This window comes from Lontra canadensis, unplaced genomic scaffold, assembly GCF_010015895.1.
Source record: "Lontra canadensis isolate GAN:19392208 unplaced genomic scaffold, GSC_riverotter_1.0 scaffold240, whole genome shotgun sequence".
Lineage (NCBI taxonomy): Eukaryota > Metazoa > Chordata > Mammalia > Carnivora > Mustelidae > Lontra > Lontra canadensis.
In genome coordinates this window covers 481037-501313 of record NW_022631234.1, presented here as the reverse complement: position 1 = coordinate 501313, position 20277 = coordinate 481037, and the positions used below count along the sequence as shown (strand labels likewise).

Below are 20277 nucleotides of genomic sequence, written 5' to 3'. Positions count from 1 at the left end.
GAGACATACTTATCTTAACGAACCTTAGTAAATATTTGTTTTTTTCTGAAATACTGGTGCTGCATTAATTCAGGGAATGGAAAAATGAGAGTTTGGGTTTCCTCGTGAGTCAACAGCAGTTGGAAAGAACAGAAGTGCTACCAGAATAAAGAGATAAATGAAGAAGAGTGTTTTCAGACCCTGGGTGAATTGCAGAAAGTTTTGATCATGAGCACAGTTCCAGGATCTATGTACGGCTTCTCAGTACTTCTAGTTCAATTGTAATGGTGGATGGAACCCACAGGAAACAGAAGGAAGGCAGACTGTTGAGGACTCAGACCTTGATGAATAAAGGTTTATTGCCTCCTGAAGTAGAGAACACCGACCTGTCGTGGTTCTGGGAGAGATGAGAAGACACAGAATTGGAAGTGGAAGAAGGAGGTCACAGATCTCAATTCCTGCCTGTGACCAAAAATAGGGAAAGGACTGGAGTCCCTTTGCATATTTTTCTATCTTGTCATGTAGATGTGTCATTTGTATTAATTATCTATTTTCCTTCTCCCTTCTTACCAATGTGATTTTATGCAAGTTGTCCATTGTAATATTTTAAATGTAATCTCTAGGTAACAGAATAGTCAAATGAGTGTGGCTAGACTTAAGGAATAAATATAACTGATTCAATGCCTGAGACTGCCTGTTTATTCCATTTTGAGGAAAGAGTGAGAACTTTTTCACTTTTAAGTGTAGCCCTGTAGATGGGTGAAAATGTGGAGTTGTTGTGTTGTTATATGCAAGTTCCAATGTGAGTAAATGGTGTATGTGGAAGTTGAGGAACTAAAAGTGTGAGATCTTCCCCTTTTCAATTCATTGTCTTTTGATTCAAATATACACTGTATGTGCCCTAATTGTTGACACTGGAAGTCATAAATGTTTCCTTTTTGCCATGTGGCACATTTGGCACCGCCTTTGTCAGTTAGTGCACTGTTGGGTTTGGCCAGCAAACTCTGAGATGGCGAATGAAAAGATTACTCCAGACACCTTCCTTGGAGAAAGGAGAGGCCTGGGACCAGACACTCTAGCGGCAAAAGGCCTCCAGCCAAGCTTTGTCTCCAGTTTCATTGGGGTCATATCAATACAGCATGTGCAAGAACAAAGCAAGGAAGAAAGTGTAGCCTTAATGGTCAGGACAGTAATATATGGGACAGCATGTGGTAAGGGCAAGGAGGTAGGAGTTCATGAAGTACATGAGTACCACATGTGCCTGTTTCTCCTTGAAATTTAAACATTTGCTTCCTAGATGAGATCTTTGAGCTGCCGTAAGAATGTGGCCACTTTCAGCCAAGAAATTTCAATGGAGACATAAATTTCTGGGCATTCCTCCTTTGTTTTTCAATTAGTCTCATCCAGGGAGGCGTATGCAAGTCAGATTTTGTCTATGCAGACACTGAATTCCTACATAGCACCAGAGGAAACACAGCAAGACATAGCAGGAGAAAAAGCTTTTTTCTTTTTGTGTTTTAAGAAAAAGGTTTCATTTATGTATTTGTCAGAGAGAGATTGAGTGCGCACAAGCAGGGAGAGTGGCAGGCAGAGAGAGAAGCAGACTCCCAGCTGAGCAGAGAACCCAAAGCAGGACTCCATCCCCAGACTCTGGGATCATGACCTGAGCTGAAGGAAGACATTTAACTGAGTGAGCCACCTAGGTGTCCCACTTTTGGTGTTGTCTCCCCCTTGACCTTACGATGCGACTTGAGAGTGGCCGGAGAAGACTTAGTTTCCCTTGCCTTTGGGTGAATGAGTATGGCATTGTAGCAGGTTGTGTACTAGAGTGCTGCCTCCCAGGGAATCTTGTCAGTGCTCTAGTGAGAGTTTTCCTACCCAACAGGCTTGGTCTGCAGCGTCTTGGTGAATTTCTTTCGTTCCTGGGGACTCTGGTCCCAGCTTGTCCAATAAAGAGAATGTCAGTCTTATTCTTTCAAAGGTATTCCGTCTTTTGGATGCTCTACCTCAGCTCTAGATGTAAAGTCTGCTTCCTATATCTCCTAATTCTGGTTTCCATAGAGCTTTCTTTTATCTCTTTCATAATTAAATACGTCCTTATTAATAATACTTTTATCAAATTTTCCCTGTTAACATGAGTGATGTGGTTTCTGCCTCCTGACCAGACACTGCACGATACAAACATCTAAACTGAACTGTATGTTGGGGGAGAGCATTGCACTGCTCAAAGGACGTGGGAAAGGGTGGTAGAGGAATTTTCAAATTTATCAAAATATTTATCCCAACAATAAAGTCATAAATATACTCTTTGGGATCTTTGTATATTTTTTAAAATACTCTATGTGTTAATATTTTATCTGACATGTTCATCTCCTCTTACAGTCTACCTTGTGGCTTAATGACACTGGATTCCTTTTATTTTTTTTATTTTTTTTAACATTTTTTTAATTTATTTTCAGCATAACAGTATTCATTGTTTTTGTACCACACCCAGTGCTCCATGCAATCCATGACCTCTCTAATACCTACCACCTGGTTCCCCCAACCTCCCACCCCCCACCTCTTCAGACCTTTCAGATTGTTTTTCAGAGTCCATAGTCTCTCATTGTTCACCTCCCCTTCCAATTTCCCCCAACTCCCTTCTCCTAACTCTCCATGTCCTCCATGCTATTTGTTATGCTCCACAAATAAGTGAAACCATATGATCATTGACTCTCTCTGCTTGATTTATTTCACTCAGCATAATCTCTTCCAGTCCCATCCATGTTGCTACAAAAGTTGGGTATTCATCCTTTCTGATGGGGGCATAATATTCCATAGTGTATATGGACCACATCTTCCTTATCCATTCGTCCATTGAAGGGCATCTTGGTTCTTTCCACAGTTTGGCAACCGTGGCCATTGCTGCTATCAACATTGGGGTACAGATGGCCCTTCTTTTCACTACACCTGTATCTTCGGGGTAAATACCCAGCAGTGGATTCCTTTTAGATGGGCTATGGGTATGTTTCCTTTGAAATGGAGGGGAAAGGAAGGTATGGATGTGATAGGAATTATCCTCACAAAAAAGAGGAATCTTTTGAAACTAGTGGACCAGCTGCCCATGTAATTCCAGAAAGAATGGTTAAAACCATCATTCCTGGGAGAAGTGAGGTCAGGATCATGGCAGAATGAGTCTTTCCCTTTGTCTCCCCCTTTCTGTTTACAACTAGTAGGGTTCCAAAACCCAACAAAGGTTCCTCTGGACAGCACACGAGACACCAATGAGATCCATCCATGTTTACATCTGAGAGGGTGTGGATTGGTCTTCAGGGAGACCAGAGCCCAGGCATCTTGGTGGGGTCTGTTACCCTGGCTTTTACAGTGGTGGTATTGCTCACCTGTGATTCCTGGGGTCAAGAAGGTGGGGGATGGATAGGGGTGAGTGAAAGGCTACTTGTCCCTTTGGGCTATGACTGAAGGACCCCATAACTGTGAAGCCACAGAGCAGGGTCCTCTGAGGTAGGACATCTGTGACCAGGAGAGGGCGGTGGGGGAAAAGAAAAGGCAAGGGAAGGAAGGAGGCAGACAAGAAGAAACACTTATTCACTGTCTGCCCTGAGAGTTCAGCAAGAGAGCTCCCAGCTCCCTGGGACTCATGAACTTGAGGATCCTCCTCCTGGAGTGTGGGGAATGCCCCAAACTAGAGGGACATAGTACCTACTGGCCCCCCATAGAGTTGCCAGCCTCCTCCTTTTTTTTTTTTTTTTCTTTGAGCCTGGTCTATAGAGCTACCAGGGCTACTATGGTAAGAGAAAGCAAAAACTTGTGCTCTTCTGCCACCTGCTGTAATACTAAAGAAGGGCCTCTAACCTCCCACCCATGAACTGTTAGAATCATAATTAACAGATTTTTGCCTACATACGAAAGGTGTTGGCTACTTCAAAATATTTGGCAGAGGAAAATCTCATTAAAGAGCAAGAAAAATCATGGTAATATGGTTTCGTTAAAAGAAATGACAATTCTCCAGCCACCAAACCTACATTTACAGAAGACTGTGATTTAAGTAACAGAGAATTCAAAATAATGGCCAGAACGGAATTCAACAAGATACAAGAGAATCAGGCAATTCAATGAACTCAGTAATAAAATGAATGGATAGAAGGAATACTTTACCAAAGAGACCAAATTTCTAAAAGAGCACTAAACCGAAATTCTGGAGCTGAACTCAGTAAATGAGATGAAGAATGCATTAGAAACATTTGAAATAGAGCAGATAAGGTAGAAGGGAGAATACATGGTCTGAAAGGTGGAATCTAGAAATGATTCAAGTGGAAGTGAAGAGAACTAAGGTTTATTATTACTTTTTAAAGTGAAGAAACCCTGGGGTGCCTGGCTGCTTCAGTTAGTGGAGCATCTGACCTTTGATCTTTGGGTTGTGACCAGGAGCCCTAAGTTGCATGTAGAGATTACTTAAGAAAAACAAGCTTAAAAAATGAAGAAATCCTGCAAGAGCTACCAGTTTCCATTAGGAGAGTCAGTTAAGCATAGTGGGTATATCAAAAGGAGAAGAGACTGAGAAGAGGGGCAGAGCTGTTATTACAAAAGTGTTGTCACAGAACTTCCCAATCCTGGGGAAAGAACTGGACATAGAAGTCTGTGAAGTTAATAGATAACCTTATTATCTCAATACAAAAATACCATCTCCAAGACACTTTCTGATGACACTGTCAAATGTCAAAGATAAAGAAGGAATCTTGAAAGTATAAAAGAAATTAATATAAAAATGAGCCCCCATAGGAGAGATCATCAGCAGATTTCTCAGCAGAAACTCTGTAGACCTGGAGAGAGTGGAATGATGTACTCATAGCATTAACAAATAAATATTCCCAGACAAGAAATCTGTATCCAGGATTTATCTTTCAGACATGAAGGAGAAATAAAGACTTTCCCAGACAAAGAAAACTTGAGGGAATTCCCCACCACTAGTCCTACCTCCAAGACATATTGAGCGGAACTTTAATACTGTAATGAAAAGATGAAGGTACAGAGACGCTGAGTAAGCTGGCAGACAGAGTCAGACACTGTAACCTTATTTTAGAATAGGGCATTAAACACTTAATGAAAACAGCAATGGTTAAAGTTATTAAAAATAACTAGAGCTACTACAGTTGGTAACAAACCCATACCAGGAAAAGAGTTTGTGACAGCAAAAATGTAAAAGGGGGTATCAACCTTTTTTCTGTACTGTCATTTGCAAATATCTTCTCCCATTCCATGGGTTGCCTCTTTGTTTTTTTGACTGTTTCCTTTGCTGTGCAGAAGCTTTTGATCTTGATTAAGTCCCAAAGGTTCATCTTCGCTTTTGTTTCCTTTGCCTTTGGAGACATATCTTGAAAGAAGTTGCTGTGGCTGATATCGAAGAGGTTACTGCCTATGTTCTCCTCTAGGATTCTGATGGATTCCTGTCTCACGTTGAGATCTTTTATCCATTTTAGTTTATCTTTGTGTACGGTGTAAGAGAATGGTCGAGTTTCAATCTTCTGCATATAGCTATCCAGTTTTCCCAGCACCATTTATTGAAGAGACTGTCTTTTTTCCATTGTATATTTTTTCCTGTTTTGTCAAAGATTAATTGACCATAGAGTTTAAGGTCATATCTGGGCTCTCTACTCTGTTCCACTGGTCTATGTGTCTGTTTTTATGCCAGTACCATGTTGTCTTGGGGATCACAGCTTTGTAGTTAAGCTTGAAATCAGGTAATGTGATGCCCCCAGTTTTATTTTTGTTTTTCAACATTTCCTTAGTGATTCAGGGTCTCTTTTGATTCCATACAAATTTTAGGATTATTTGCTCCAGCTCTTTGAAAAATGCCGGTGGAATTTTGATTGGAATGGCATTAAAAGTATAGATTGCTGTAGGCAGTATAGACATTTTAACAGTGTTTATTCTTCTGATCCAAGAGCATGGAATGGTCTTCCAACTTTTTGGGTCTTCTTCAATTTCTTTCATTAGTGTTCTGTAGTTCCTCGAGTACAGTTCCTTTACCACTTTGGTTAGGTTTATTCCCAGGTATCTTATGGTTCTTGGTGCTACAGTAAATGGAATGGATTCTCTAATTTCCTTTTCTGTATTTTCATTGTTAGTGTATAAGAAAGCCACTGATTTCTGTACATTGACTTTTTATCCTGCCATGTTACTGAATTGCTGTATGAGTTTAGGTAGTTTGGGGGTGGAGTCTTTTGGGTTTTCCATATAAAGAATCACGTCATCTGTGAAGAGAGAGAGTTTGACTTCTTCATTGCCAATTTGGATACCTTTTATTTCTCTTTGTTGTCTGATTGCTGTTGCTAGGACTTCTAATACTATGTTGAACAAGAGTGGTGAGAGTGGGCATCCTTGTCGTGTTCCTGATCTCATTGGGAAGGCTGCAAGCTTTTTCCCATTGAGGATCATATTTGCTGTGGGTCTTTCATAGATAGATTTTATGAAGTTCACGAATGTTCCCTCTATCCCTATACTTTGAAGAGTTTTAATCAGGAACAGATGCTGGATTTTGTCAAATGCTTTTTCTGCATCAATTGAGAGGACCATGTGTTTCTTCTCTGCTCTCCTATTGATTTGTTCTATCACATTGCTTGATTTGTGAATATTGAACCATCCTTGTAGCCCAGGGATGAATCCCACCTGGTCATGGTGGATAATCTTTTTAATGTGTTGTTGGATCCTGTTTGCTAGGATCTTGTTTAGAATTTTAGCATCCATATTCATCAGTGATATTGATCTGAAATTCTCCTTTCTGGTAGGGTCTTTGCCTGGTTTGGGAATCAGGGTAATGCTGGCTTCATAAAAAGAGTCTGGAAGTTTTCCTTCTGCTTCAATTTTTTGAAACAGCTTCAGGAGAATAGGTGTTATTTCTTCTTTGAAAGTTTGGTAGAATTCCCCAGGGAATCCATCAGGTCCTGGGCTCTTGTTTTTTGGGAGATTTTTGATCACTGCTTCAATCTCATTACTAGATATCGGTCTATTCAGGTTGTCAATTTCTTCCTGGTCCAATTTTGGGAGTTTATAGTTTTCCAGGAATGCATCCATTTCATCTAGGTTTCTTAGCTTATATAATTGAAAATAACAGTACAGACAAAAGGTTGATATCCAGGATCTATAAAGAACTCCTCAAACTCAACATGCACAAAACAGACAATCATATAAAAAATGGGCAGAAGATATGAACAGGCACTTCTCCAATGAAGACATACAAATGGCTATCAGACACATGAAAAAATGTTCATCATCACTAGCCATCAGGGAGATTCAAATTAAAACCACATTGAGATACCACCTTACACCAGTTAGAATGGCCAAAATTAGCAAGACAGGAAACAACATGTGTTGGAGGGGATGTGGAGAAAGGGGAACCCTCTGACACTGTTGGTGGGAATGCAAGTTGGTGCAGCCACTTTGGAGAACAGTGTGGAGATTCCTCAAGAAATTAAAAATAGAGCTTCCCTATGACCCTGCAATTGCACTACTGGGTATTTACCCCAAAGATACAGATGTAGTGAAAGGAAGGGCCATCTGTACCCCAATGTTTATAGCAGCAATGGCCACGGTCGCCAAACTGTGGAAAGAACCAAGATGCCCTTCAACGGACGAATGAATAAGGAAGATGTGGTCCATATACACTATGGAGTATTATGCCTCCATCAGAAAGGATGAATACCCAACTTTTTTTTTTAATTTTTTTTTCAGCATAACAGTATTCCTTGTTTTTGCACCACACCCAGTGCTTCATGCAATCCGTCATCCCCTCCAGAATACCCAACTTTTGTACCAACATGGACAGGACTGGAAGAGATTATGCTGACTGAAATAAGTCAAGCAGAGAGAGTCAATTATCATATGGTTTCACTTATTTGTGGAGCATAACATACAGCATGGAGGACAAGGGGAGATGGAGAAGAGAATGGAGTTGAGGGAAATTGGAAGGGGAGGTGAACCATGAGAGATTATGGACTCTGAAAAACAATCTGAGGGTTTTGAAGGGGGAGGTGGGAGGTTGGGGGAACAAGGTGGTGGGTATTGGAGAGGGCACGGATTGCATGGAGCACTGGGTGTGGTGCAAAAATAATGAATACTGTTACGCTGGAAAAATAAAAAAATTTAAAAAAAATTAAATGCAAAATCTTAAAAAAATGGTTCAGAAATCTGATGGAAGAAAAAGACTAAATTATACACTAAAATATTAATATATAGTTTAAGTTCCCAAAGCTATGGAAAATGAAAAAAAAATAGCAACAACTAGTGTATGCGATTTAAAAACAAACAAACAAAGACAGATGCACTGCCCTTCCTGTCCAAAGTCAGGCTGAGCCGGTAGAGGTGATTATATTACCATGTTTCTAATCAGCACCTCCACTTGCCTACCATAGGTATGAAATGGCAATAGTGCCTATGTCAGTACAAATCCCATTGACTGGATGCATCATACATGAGGAAGTTATAACCCAAGTTTAAACAAGATCAGGGGATGCCTGGGTTGCTCAGTTGGTTAAGCATCTGCCTTCAGCTCAGGTCATGATCCCAGAGTCCTGGGATCAAGTCCCGTATCTAGCTTCCTGCTCGGCGGGGAGCCCACTTCTCTTTCTGTCTCCCAATTGCCCTGTTTGTGCTCTCTCTCTCTCTCTCTCTCTGTCTCTCTGAAAATAAATAAATAAAATCTTTTAAAAATATATCAGACACATGAAAAAATGTTCATCATCACTAGCCATCAGGGAGATTCAAATTAAAACCACATTGAGATACCACCTTACACCAGTTAGAATGGCCAAAATTAGCAAGACAGGAAACAACATGTGTTGGAGAGGATGTGGAGAAAGGGGAACCCTCTTACACTGTTGGTGGGAATGCAAGTTGGTGCAGCCACTTTGGAGAACAGTGTGGAGATTCCTTAAGAAATTAAAAATAGAGCATCCCTATGACCCTGCCATTGCACTACTGGGTACTTACCCCAAAGATACAGATGTAGTGAAAAGAAGGACCATCTGTACCTCAGTGTTCATAGCAGCAATGGCCACGGTCGCCAAACTGTGGAAAGAACCAAGATGCCCTTCAACGGATGAATGGATAAGGAAGATGTGGTCCATATGCACTATGGAGTATTATGCCTCCATCAGAAAGGATGAATACCCAACTTTTGTACCAACATGGACAGGACTGGAAGAGATTATGCTGACTGAAATAAGTCAAGCAGAGAGAGTCAATTATCATATGGTTTCACTTATTTGTGGAGCATAACAAATAGCATGGAGGACAAGGGGAGATGGAGAGGAGAAGGGAGTTGAGGGAAATTGGAAGGGGAGGTGAACCATGAGAGACTATGGACTCTGAAAAACAATCTGAGGGTTTTGAAGGGGCGGAGGGGCGGGAGGTTGGGGGAACCAGGTGGTGGGTATTAGAGAGGGCACAGATTGCATGGAGCACTGGGTGTGGTGCAAAAACATTGAATACTGTTATGCTGAAAAAAAATAAATTAATTAAAAAATTAAAAAAACAAACAAAACAAAAACAAAAAAATGTAAAAGGGGTAGAGGAAAATGAGAACTGCTATGTAGGCAAATGAAGAAAAGTTGCCAACAGCAGGAAAAGTACCATTTAATCTATCAGACAGTTTATACAAAACTCCTGGTAAGACAAAACAATATCTAGAGATCTAGAGCAGAGAGAACCTTAAAAAGGGGGAAAGTATGGAATCATCATGGAAAACCAGCAAGTGATAAAAGTAGACAGAAACACAAAGAAGAAGAAATATTAAAGATAGAAAGCAACCAGAAAAGATAAGATAAAATGACAATAGTAAGTCCTTACGTATCAATAATCACTTAAACATAAGTGGATTGACTTTACCAATCAAAAGACAGAGGGTGCCTTGATAAATTAAAAACATAGACCCCAGTTTGTGATCCTTTCAATAGAGTCTTTTGCTGTACAATGGACAAATGTAGGTTTATAGTGGAGGAATGGATGTGGATAACCCAAGAAAATGGTACTGAAAAGAAAGCAGGTGTAGCCATGTGTACATCAGGCAAGATAGACTTCAAGCTAAAAAGAAGATATAACAGTTGTAAATACATGTGCTTAACACCTGAGTATTGAAATACTTTAAACAAATGCAGATCTTAAGGGAGAAATAGACAATAATCCAGTAAGAGCAGGGACCTTAATTCCCCACCGTCCACAATGGATGGATCATCCAGATGGAGAATCAGCAAGGAAACAGAATGTAACCACACTTCAGAAAAAAATGACAGACATTGGCAGAACATTCTTTCCAGCTGCAGAGGAATGCATATTCTTCTCATTGAACATTCTCCAGGATCGATCCCCTGATGGAACCCAGAAATCTTAAGAAAATTAAGAAGACTGAAACCATATCAGCCAACTTCTCTGACCACGTTGGTATGAAAGTAAAAATGAACAAGAGGAAACTGAGAAGACCTAACAATATGTGGGAAAGAGATGACAAAATTTTAAATAACTGAGGCCAGACACCTGGTTCTTGGACTAGTCTTGAAAGCATATGCAGAAATATATTGTATTAGTTGCAGTATTACCTTAGCTGCATGTCATATTTTATTCCCTACTGAGGACGTTTTTGCATCTCTTAACCTCATGCATGATCAATCATTTACTTTGCTTTTTACCCCTACTCCCTGTTTACCCACTGATTACAGGAACCTAATGGGGAGTGGAAAGAAACATTTGTCTCCAAATTATCTGACATACCTGATCATTCCAGGTCCTGAATGGGGTGTCTTATTTTCCAGAACAATATAGAGCTTCAGATTGTTTCAAGGCCCACCCTCTCAAGGTTTCCAGAAATCTCATCTTCCTCTCATACATTCACCTCCTTCCCCAAACAAGTAGTGGCTGTCTCTTTTCCTCCAGAGAGCAATGCAGCCTTGGGAATGATAGCCAGTCTTCTCACTGGACTTTCTTTCGCTGTGATAATGAAACTTTATTTACCTCAAAACCCTCGTCTCAGACATTGGCTTACTGGGCATTGGGTACTCAACTTGTCTGAGTTTGAAACACAATCAATAGGTCAAAGAGGAAATTAAAAGGGAAATAAATGATGGTCTCAAGTAAGTGAAAATCAAAATACAATATATCAAAGTTTGTGGGATGCAGTAAAAGCAGTGCAGAGAGGAAGTTTAGAGCAAAAAAAATTAGAAAGATCTGAAATAAACAATCTACCTTTACACTTCAATGAACTAGAAAAAGAGGAACAAATTAAGCCCAAAGTTAACAAAAGGAAAGAAATAATAAAAATCAGAGCAGAAGTAAATGAAATAGAGACCAGAAAAACAATCGAAAGGATCAATGAAACTAAAAGCTGGTTCTAGATGATGATGAACACAAACTGGCAAAAAGTTAGATAGTCTAAGAAAAAAAAAAGAGACATAGTACTGTACTGTGACTAATATAATATAATAAAAGAAGAAGAAATAAAAGAGGGTTATTATAATGGATAGGACAGGAATATGAAAACATGAAAGAATCATGAAAGACTATGAATAATTGCATACCAACAAATTATATATCTAAAAGAAATGGGTCCATTCCTAGAAACACACAACTGACCAAGACTGACTTAGGAAGATGTAGACAACCTGAACAGTCCAGTCTAGTCATCTGAGAGGCACAGGTGGAGGCTGAAGGGCAGGAAGACAGGCTTGTAGGGGAGGCACAGACACCAGAGAGCCTGGGGTTGAGGAACACATGGGGCCTACAGGCCCCCACATTGTGACTGGCATACACAAGGAGCTCTCCTTATGGTTGTTCTCTGCCCACTGATAACCAGATGAGCTCTGACCTGGCTGAGTTCCAAGAGCCCCCTCAACTTGCCTCTGTATTCATTGTGGAGCACTGGGCACCAGGAGCTTTGGAACAGTTACAGTGAGATTCCAGAAAAATGGCGTCCCCACTACATCATCCATCACTATCCCTGTTAGAAAGACATCGCTCCCTATGGTCCTGCCTATTTGTCTCTTCCCCCAGAGCCCAGCTGGTGGAGGATGTGCCCTGGGACGATGTCCCTGCAGAGAAGGGACAGGGCTTTCTACTACCATCTGACTGAATAGGACAAGCACTGACTCTGCCTTCACACCAGTGTGAGGAACTCCAGCCCTCAGGACACTTATCGAGGCCCCGCCTCTTCTAGTATCCTGCACAGCCACCATGGAGGTTTTCTGAATGGCAAAGTGCACTCCAAAGTCCCTGTTATTGAAGAGAACTTGTTAGATGACAAAGAATTGTTGAAGCCATGCCGTGCTTGGAAGCTGTTCTTATGTTCTTCCTGATCTTAGTCCTGTGAACTCCTTGCAATGAACACTTATCTGATGTTAATCAGAGCACCATGTGCTCTCTGACTAGCCTGCCAATGTGCCTGTCCTTCCACCAGCCACGAACATAGGAAGCTCCTTGCCTGATCTCACCAACCTGCACTTTCCCCTGGCACTTCCCATCCTCCGGGCACTGAGGAGACAGTCTACCCCAGCCTGAGTGAGGGCATCAGTACCTCCAAATTAAGACACAGCATGATCCACCTCAGGATCAGTGGGAGCCAGTGCCTGGACCAAGCTTGGGATATGATGAGTCAGGACGTTACTCCCTGCTCAGCTACCCATCCTGTGGTCTTCCCTGAGCAATCTGAACCCCTAGGCTTCTTGAAGCATGCCCCACCCCCATCAAGGCTCTGACAGCTATCCCTCACTGTCAGCCTTCTCCCTCCTCAATCAGTGCTCTGGTTCTCACATCCTCCAATTCCTCCCCCTCTGCTTCCTCTCCTGTGCTAGGTAACCCCCTACCCAGGTTCTTCACCTGGAATCCCTTCCTGCCACTACCATGTGCCCCTCAGCTGCCTGAGGTTGCCCAAAGGCCCAGCTGACACCCAAGAGCAGCCACCCAAAATGTTTTTGACAACAATGTCACCTGCCTTGTCCTGCATCACTCAGGGTGTCCCCCGGATATCAGCACATTGTCCATTGACCAGAGGCTGCCTCCATACCCATACAGCCCCCCAAATTTGGTTCTGCCTCCCCAGGCACCTACCCCAAAGCCTCTATAGCATCCAGCAATGTCCTCTCAGGTCTGCTCAAAGCACCTTCAGGTGGGCAGAACCTGAGAAGTCCACCACACTGTAGAACACTATACCCACCCAGCTTAATGGGCATGAGCAAGCATTTTTACCATCAGCCAGTGAAGGACTTCCACCTGGGAAACCAGTTTCCTTACAGTGTGCTCTTTGATGACTGCTGCTCTGACTTGTTTGTCCCCTGGCATGCACAAACTCTGTCTCAGCAGCAGGAACTGTTTAGCATGGAAGTCCATCAACCAGCCTGGTGTTGGATCCCCCCAGCTTTTCTGAGGGGCCTTTATTTTTAGAGGACAAGGGGCCAACTAGTGGCCTCCAGGACCCCCATGCCCACAACCACCAGAACTTGACCCTCTGTTCTGCCATGGCTCAGGGCCCAACATCATCCTCCCAGGAAAGTCCTCCCCAGGTTATTGTAATGAGATTGTGGCAGCCCTGGCTGGAGTGCCTGACAGATGCTGGCGAGGATGTGGAGAAAGGGGAACCCTCCTACACTCTTGATGGGAATGCAAGCTGGTGCAACCACTCTGGAAAACAGCATGGAGGTTCCTCAAAAAGTTGAAAATAGAGCTACCTTATGACCCAACAATTGCACGACTGGGTATTTACCCTAAGGGTACAAACGTAGTGATCCGAAGAGGCACGTGCACACAAATATTTATAGCAGCAATGTCCCCAGTAGCCAAACTATGGAAAGAACCTAGATGTCCATCAAGAGATGAATGGATAAAGAAGGTGTGGTATATATACACAATGGAATACTATGCAGCCATTAAAGAAAAATGAAATCTTGCCATTTGCAACGATGTGGTGGAACTAGAGGGTTTTATGCTTAGCGAAATAATTCAATCAGAGAAAGACAACTATCATATGCTCTCCCAGATATGGGGAAGTGGAGATGCAATGTGGGGGGCTTGGGAGGGTAGGAAAACAATAAATGAAACAAGATGGGATCGGGAGGGAGACAAACCATAAGAGATTCTTACTGCCACAAAACAAACTGAGGGTGACTGGGGGCGGGGGGTAGGGAGAGGGTGGTTGGGTTATGAACATTGGGGAGGATATGTGATATGGTGAATGCTTTGAAGTGTATCAACCTGGTGATTTGCAGACCTGTACCCCTGGGGCTAATAATACATTATATGTTTATTAAAAAATTTAAAAACAAAACAAAACCCCAAAAACTCCCAAAAGAAAACCTTATGGTCAAATGGCTTCACTAGTGAATTCTAATGAACATGCAGTGGAAAATTAATACCAATACTCCTCAAACTCTTCCAGAATGTTAAGGAAGAGGCAACAATTTCAAATTCACTCTACAAAGGCAGTATTATTTTGATAGCAAACCAAATAAGGATACCACCACAAGAAAAAAGCAATAAACCAGTATCCTTGATGAATACAGATGGAAAAATTCTCAGCAAAGTGTTATCAAACTGAGTTCATACATTAAAAAAATTAGACATCATGGCTAAATGGGATTTATCTGTAGGATGCAAGTGTAGTTGAACCTACAAAGATCAATAAGTGTAATTCAATACACCAAGAAAATGAAAGGTAAAAATCACATGATCATCTCAAAAGTTGTCCAAAGAAATTAGACAAAATATACTGTTCTTTTATGATAAAAGTCTTAATAGATTGGATATAGAAGGAGCATACCTCTACATAATAAAGGCCACCTACAGGAAACCCACAGCAAACATCCTACTTAATGAAGAAAAAATGAAAGCATTTCCTCTTAGAACAGGAACATAACGAGGAAGGACACTCTCACCACCTCTATTCAATATAGTAGCAGAAGACCTAGATAGAGCAATTAGGCAAGAGAAAGAAATAAAAGCCTTCCACATCAGGAAGGAAGAAGTGAAAATGTCACTCTTTGTAAATATCATCTTACATACAGAAAAATCTGAAGAGTCAATAAAAAAATCTGTTGAAAGTAATCAATGATTCAATAAAATGACATATTACAAATTGACTTACAAAAATCAGTGGCATCCTTGTACGCTAATGTTGAAGCATCAGAAAATGAAAACAGCATCAAAAGCAACAAAATAGGAATATAAGAAACCAGGGAAGTGAAGGACCCGTACAATGAAAACTACAAGCCTTTCCTGAAAGAAGTTGAAAGACACAAACAAATGGAAACACATCCCATGTTCATGAATTGAACAGTATTACTGTTGAAATGACCATATTACACAAAGCCATTACAGAGTCAATGTGATCTCAATCAAAATACCAAAGGCGTTTTTTATAGAAATAGAAGAAATCATTCTGAAATTTGTGTGGAAGCATAGGAGACTCCAAATAGCCAAAGCAATCCTGCAAAAAGAGAGCAAAGCTGGAGGTAGCACATTTCCTCATTTCAAAGCATACCTCAAGGCCATAGTAACAGAATACAACATGGTAATGGCACAAAAACAACATATTAACCAATAAAACAGAATAGAGAGTCCAGAATTAAAACCCAACACATGTGGTCAACCAATAATAGGTAAGGAAGCCAAGAACACCCAATGAAAAGGATAGTCCTTTCAAGAAATGGTGCTGGGGGCTGCCTGGGTGGCTCAGTGGGTTAAGCCTCTGCCTTCAGCCCAGGTCATGATCTCAGGGTCCTGGGATCGAGTCCCACATCAGGCTCTCTGCTAGACAGGGAGCCTCCTTCCTCCTCTCTCTCTCTCTCTACTTGTGATCTCTCTCTGTCAAATAAATAAAATCTTTAAAAAAAAAAAAAAGAAATGGTGCTGGGAACACTGGAGAAACACAAGCAGAATAATGAACTCTTTGGATCATCTACTCCTTTCAGAATATATTTTCAATGTGCAGCTAATAAATATGCACAGACATTATACAGATTATAAAAAGAAATTCAAGCAACATTTTAAGAGAGTTAAGTTCAAAGCTTTCTAATAGAAGTTCCATTTTTAAAGTAGAAGTTTGAATATGATTTCTGTCTCCCCTCCTGCCTGTCTGATCTCTGGAGCACTCCTATTGCTGATGCTCCCAATCTGATGCCCTCTGTTTAGAACTCAGCTGAGCTTGGGGTGACCTGGCTCCTGTAGGATTTGGCCACACAACCAAATGACCCTTGACACGTGCTCTCCTATTGTTGAGCTTATGTCTCTCAAATTTAAAATGAGGAAAAGACTCTCTTCTGAGGATTAGAGTAAATTATTTATTGAAATAAAGTACATAATGTTCAGAGTGAAATGGCACCTGGTGAATGGTGGGCCTGATTATTTGGTGAAGGTCAGCAGAGAGCAGGATCCTGGCCTCATGGTTTCAGCCTACAGACCAGCCTGTGCAGATAAGTTTCTCTGACGGAGACTCTGACACAGGTTGATTCCAATCAGCCTCTCAGGGTTGGTCAGGGTCTCCCTTGCTTTTTCTGCCCCAGGCCTCTCTCCCTTGATGTTTGCAAGGTGAGAGGCCAAAGTGCCAGTTCTCCAGGCCCTTTCCCATAACTTGGCACTCGCATCCCTCCCCCTAGGATTTGCCCATTTCAGCCTTGACCTTGGATGGACCTGACCTACATGGGTTTGAGAGAATGAGTACATTCTTCCAGGTCACACTTGTTCTCTGCAAATGATTCACTGACATCGCAGGGACTGAGGAATGCGATTGAGACACTCTGGGCATTTCTGTTAATATGTACTGAGTGAAGTCTTTCACTGATGGAGCAAAATACATAGCGTCCTTTATTTTCATACCTTTACTCTCAATGTGCTCTGAAGAATTAAACCATGACACATAAATGGATGTGCAACAGGTTCAAATATCTCAAATATCTTTCCTGCTGCCTGTTGATTGCTTTTAAAAATTATAGTCTCAAAAAAATAATAATAATTACAGTTCCATTAACTGGAGGTAGGTTAATCATAAATGGAATTATTACCAATTTCTCAATAATACTTGAAACCATCCCAAGGGGCTTTAAATCAGTATCTTCACGCAGAATAATAGTGAGTTCTTCAACAGAAGGTAGTTCATTATGGAGTAATTCATCTTTTATTTTAAGAAGAAAATTCTTGTTTTCCTTCTCAGTTTGTCAGTCATCTTCTCTGCCTGACAGTGGTGGAGGAAGTAATATGCAAAAGGAAGATGATGAGAATGAGGAGGCGCTTGAACTACCCGAATCTGTTTCACTGTACAAGTCCAAATCCGAGTCTGAAGTCTCTAGAGAGTCCGGGGTCTGCTGCTCTTGTGCGGTGATGCAGTTCCCTCCTAGGGGAGGTCTTAGCCTTGACTGTGGCGTGAATTCAGGTGGCTGCTCCCTGGCAGGCTGAACCTCCGTGGCCTGTCTGGTGTCCGGGGACACCCCATCTGACTGCAGTGATGGCCGTGACCCTGGGACAGGTATACAGCCCCGAGACTGCACCGCCTGACCTTGGCCATCCCCCAAACCAGTGCCATTAAATTTCAGAGTTTCCCACTGAGCCGCGGTGGCCTCAACTACTTCCATGGTGTCGCCCCAGAGGGCCCTCAGACAGCTCACAGCTCGCTAGGAAAAAGATAGAACTGTGCGGTTTGTGACTGCATCTGTGCCAGATTTCCCAGGTTTCTAGGGTTACTTGGGGGGACCTGCCAGGAGACACACCCCTGCCGCATACAGGGGCACTTACGGGGGGGAGCTTACTCTGCACTTGCTTTTCTTTTAATTTCTTATTTAGTCATTGTTAATTAATGAGTATAAAGTGTCTATAAGAATGTCTTTTTCCTTATGTGTGAGTCCTTTGCCTTTATATAGCTCAGGGCTTTGGTGGGAGTGATGCCTCCTCACTTTCCTTGGAATCTCAGACGTTAGAAGTAGAGTGGATCACCTACTCAGACGGTGCTGGGACAGGTGCCCACTGTCACATGCACTGTGCAGCTGACCTCTGGGTGGACATCAGCATGCTCCAACTCTTACGAGCTCCTTAAGGAATTCTCAGAGACACCTTTGTTTTGATATTTCGGTTACAGGATGAGAATCTATTGGGAGGGGCTGTGCTCACCGGAGGGGCATATGTGTGGGCTCAGAGTATGGTGAAATTCCCACTGTACCGTTTGACGGCTCATAGCAGGCTGCCAGGGCAAAACTCAGCCCACCAGCTAGAGTAATGCTGGTTAGAGGAGGAAGGAAAATTTTGAAAAGCCAAAAGAATACTATGACCGTGTGTGTGTGTGTGTGTGTGTGTGTGTGTGTTGTCATATTCCACATCTTTCCAGGTAGCAGACAAGGAAAAAACTTTACCCCGCAGTAGAAGATAGCCCAGTGAACCCTTCATCTTAACAGTGTCAAAATAAACGAAGCTCTCTGCAAGCCAGAATGAGTGGCATGATATATGCAAAGTGCTGAAAGGAAAAAAGAACTACAACCAAGAAGAATGTACTTGACAAAACTATCATTCCGATTTGAAAGAGAAATCAACATCTTCCTAGAGAAACGAAAGCTAAAGGAATTTATCACCACCAGAACAGTCTTACAATAAATGTGAAACTGACCTTTAAAAATGGAAAATGAGGGGCTCCTGGGTGGATCAGTGGGTTAAAGCCTCTGCCTTTGGCTCAGGTCATGGTCCCAGGGTCCTGGGATCGAGCCTCACATCAGGCTCTCTGCTCCACAGGGAGCCTGATTTCTCCTCTCTCTCTCTCTGCCTGCCTCTCTGCCTACTTGTGATTGCTGTCTGTCAAATAAATAGATAAATAAATAAATAAATAAATAAATAAAGAAAGAAAGAAAGAAGAAAGAAAGGAAGGAAGAAAGAAAGGAAGGAAGAAAGAAAGAAAGAAATGGAAAATGAGAGGCCAGAAATTGCATAAGTACGTTATGAGTAAAAAGATGTAAAATACACAAAAATATGTAAATATGATAGAATATACATAAAATATGGAAGAGATAAGGAAAAAGGAAGAGAGGTTTTTTTTTTAAAGAATGTATTTATTTTTAAAAGTTTTTATTTATTTTATTTGACAGGGAGAGCAAGAGAGAGAGCCAAGAAGGGGGAGCAGCAGGCAGAGGGAGAGAGAGAAGCAGGCTGCTGAGCAGGGAGCTGGATGTAGGGCTGGATCCCAGGACCCTGGGATGAGACATGAGCTGAAGACAGACGCTTAACCATCTGAGCCACCCAGGGATGTGTAAAGAATGTGTTTAGACTAAAGTGACTGTCCAATTAATATACACTGCTATAACGCAGATATTATATAAGAACTTCAGGGTAACGGCAAACCTAAAACCTGTAGTGGATACACAAAATTAAAAAAAGAGAAAGCCAAACAACACTACAGAAACTCGTCAATCACAAAGGAAAAGAGGAAGATAAGGAGACAGGAACATAAAACTACAAACAACCAGACAACAAATAACAAAATTTCAATAAGGACATACGTGTCAATAATTACGTTAAATGTAAAGGACCTAAATGTTCTAATCAAATGACAAGGTAGAAAATGGATAAATAAGCAAGACCTATCTGTATGGTGTCCAGAAGAGATCATCTCAGATATAGAGATACATGCAGAGTAAAAGCTAAGGTATGGAAAACGTAGATGCATGCGTTTGGAATCAAAAAAATAACCAAACAAACAAAATCAAAACAAAATGAAAACAACCCAGAGAAGAAATGCTTATATCAGAAAAAAACAGAATTATAAAACAAAGACTGTAATGAGCGATAGAGAAAGACATTACATAATGCAAAGGGGTAAATCCAACAGGGAGATATAACAATTCTAAATATCTATGCACCCAACACTGAAGCACCTAAATACATAAAGCAAATATTAATGGACATAAGGAGACAAGATGATATGGCACAGCAAGAGTAGGGGGCTTTATCCCCAAACTACATCAATGGATAGATCATCAAGACAGAAAATCAATAAGGAAATCATATCTTTGGATGAGAAATGAGACCATGTGGACAACACAGATATATACAGACCATTCCATCCCAAAACAACAGAATACACATTTTCTTCCAGTGTATATGGAACATCTAGAGTATATCACATGTTAGGGCATAGAACAAGCCTCAGTAAATTTAAAAAGATTGAAAGCATACCATGCAACTGTTCTTGAACCCTATGGTATGTAACTAGAAATCAACCACAAGAAAAAAACTGGAAAACACACAAACACGTAGACTCTATACAACATGATACTAAACAAACAGTGATTC

At 41.4% G+C, this 20277-nt stretch overlaps 2 pseudogenes; one reads left to right on the top strand and one right to left on the bottom strand.

The window, feature by feature from the left end:
- Positions 1-988: 988 nt before the first annotated feature.
- LOC116862403 lies at positions 989-12716 on the top strand (annotated as a pseudogene).
- Positions 12717-16603: 3887 nt separating this feature from the next.
- LOC116862402 lies at positions 16604-17579 on the bottom strand (annotated as a pseudogene).
- Between the last annotated feature and the right edge of the window lie 2698 nt (positions 17580-20277).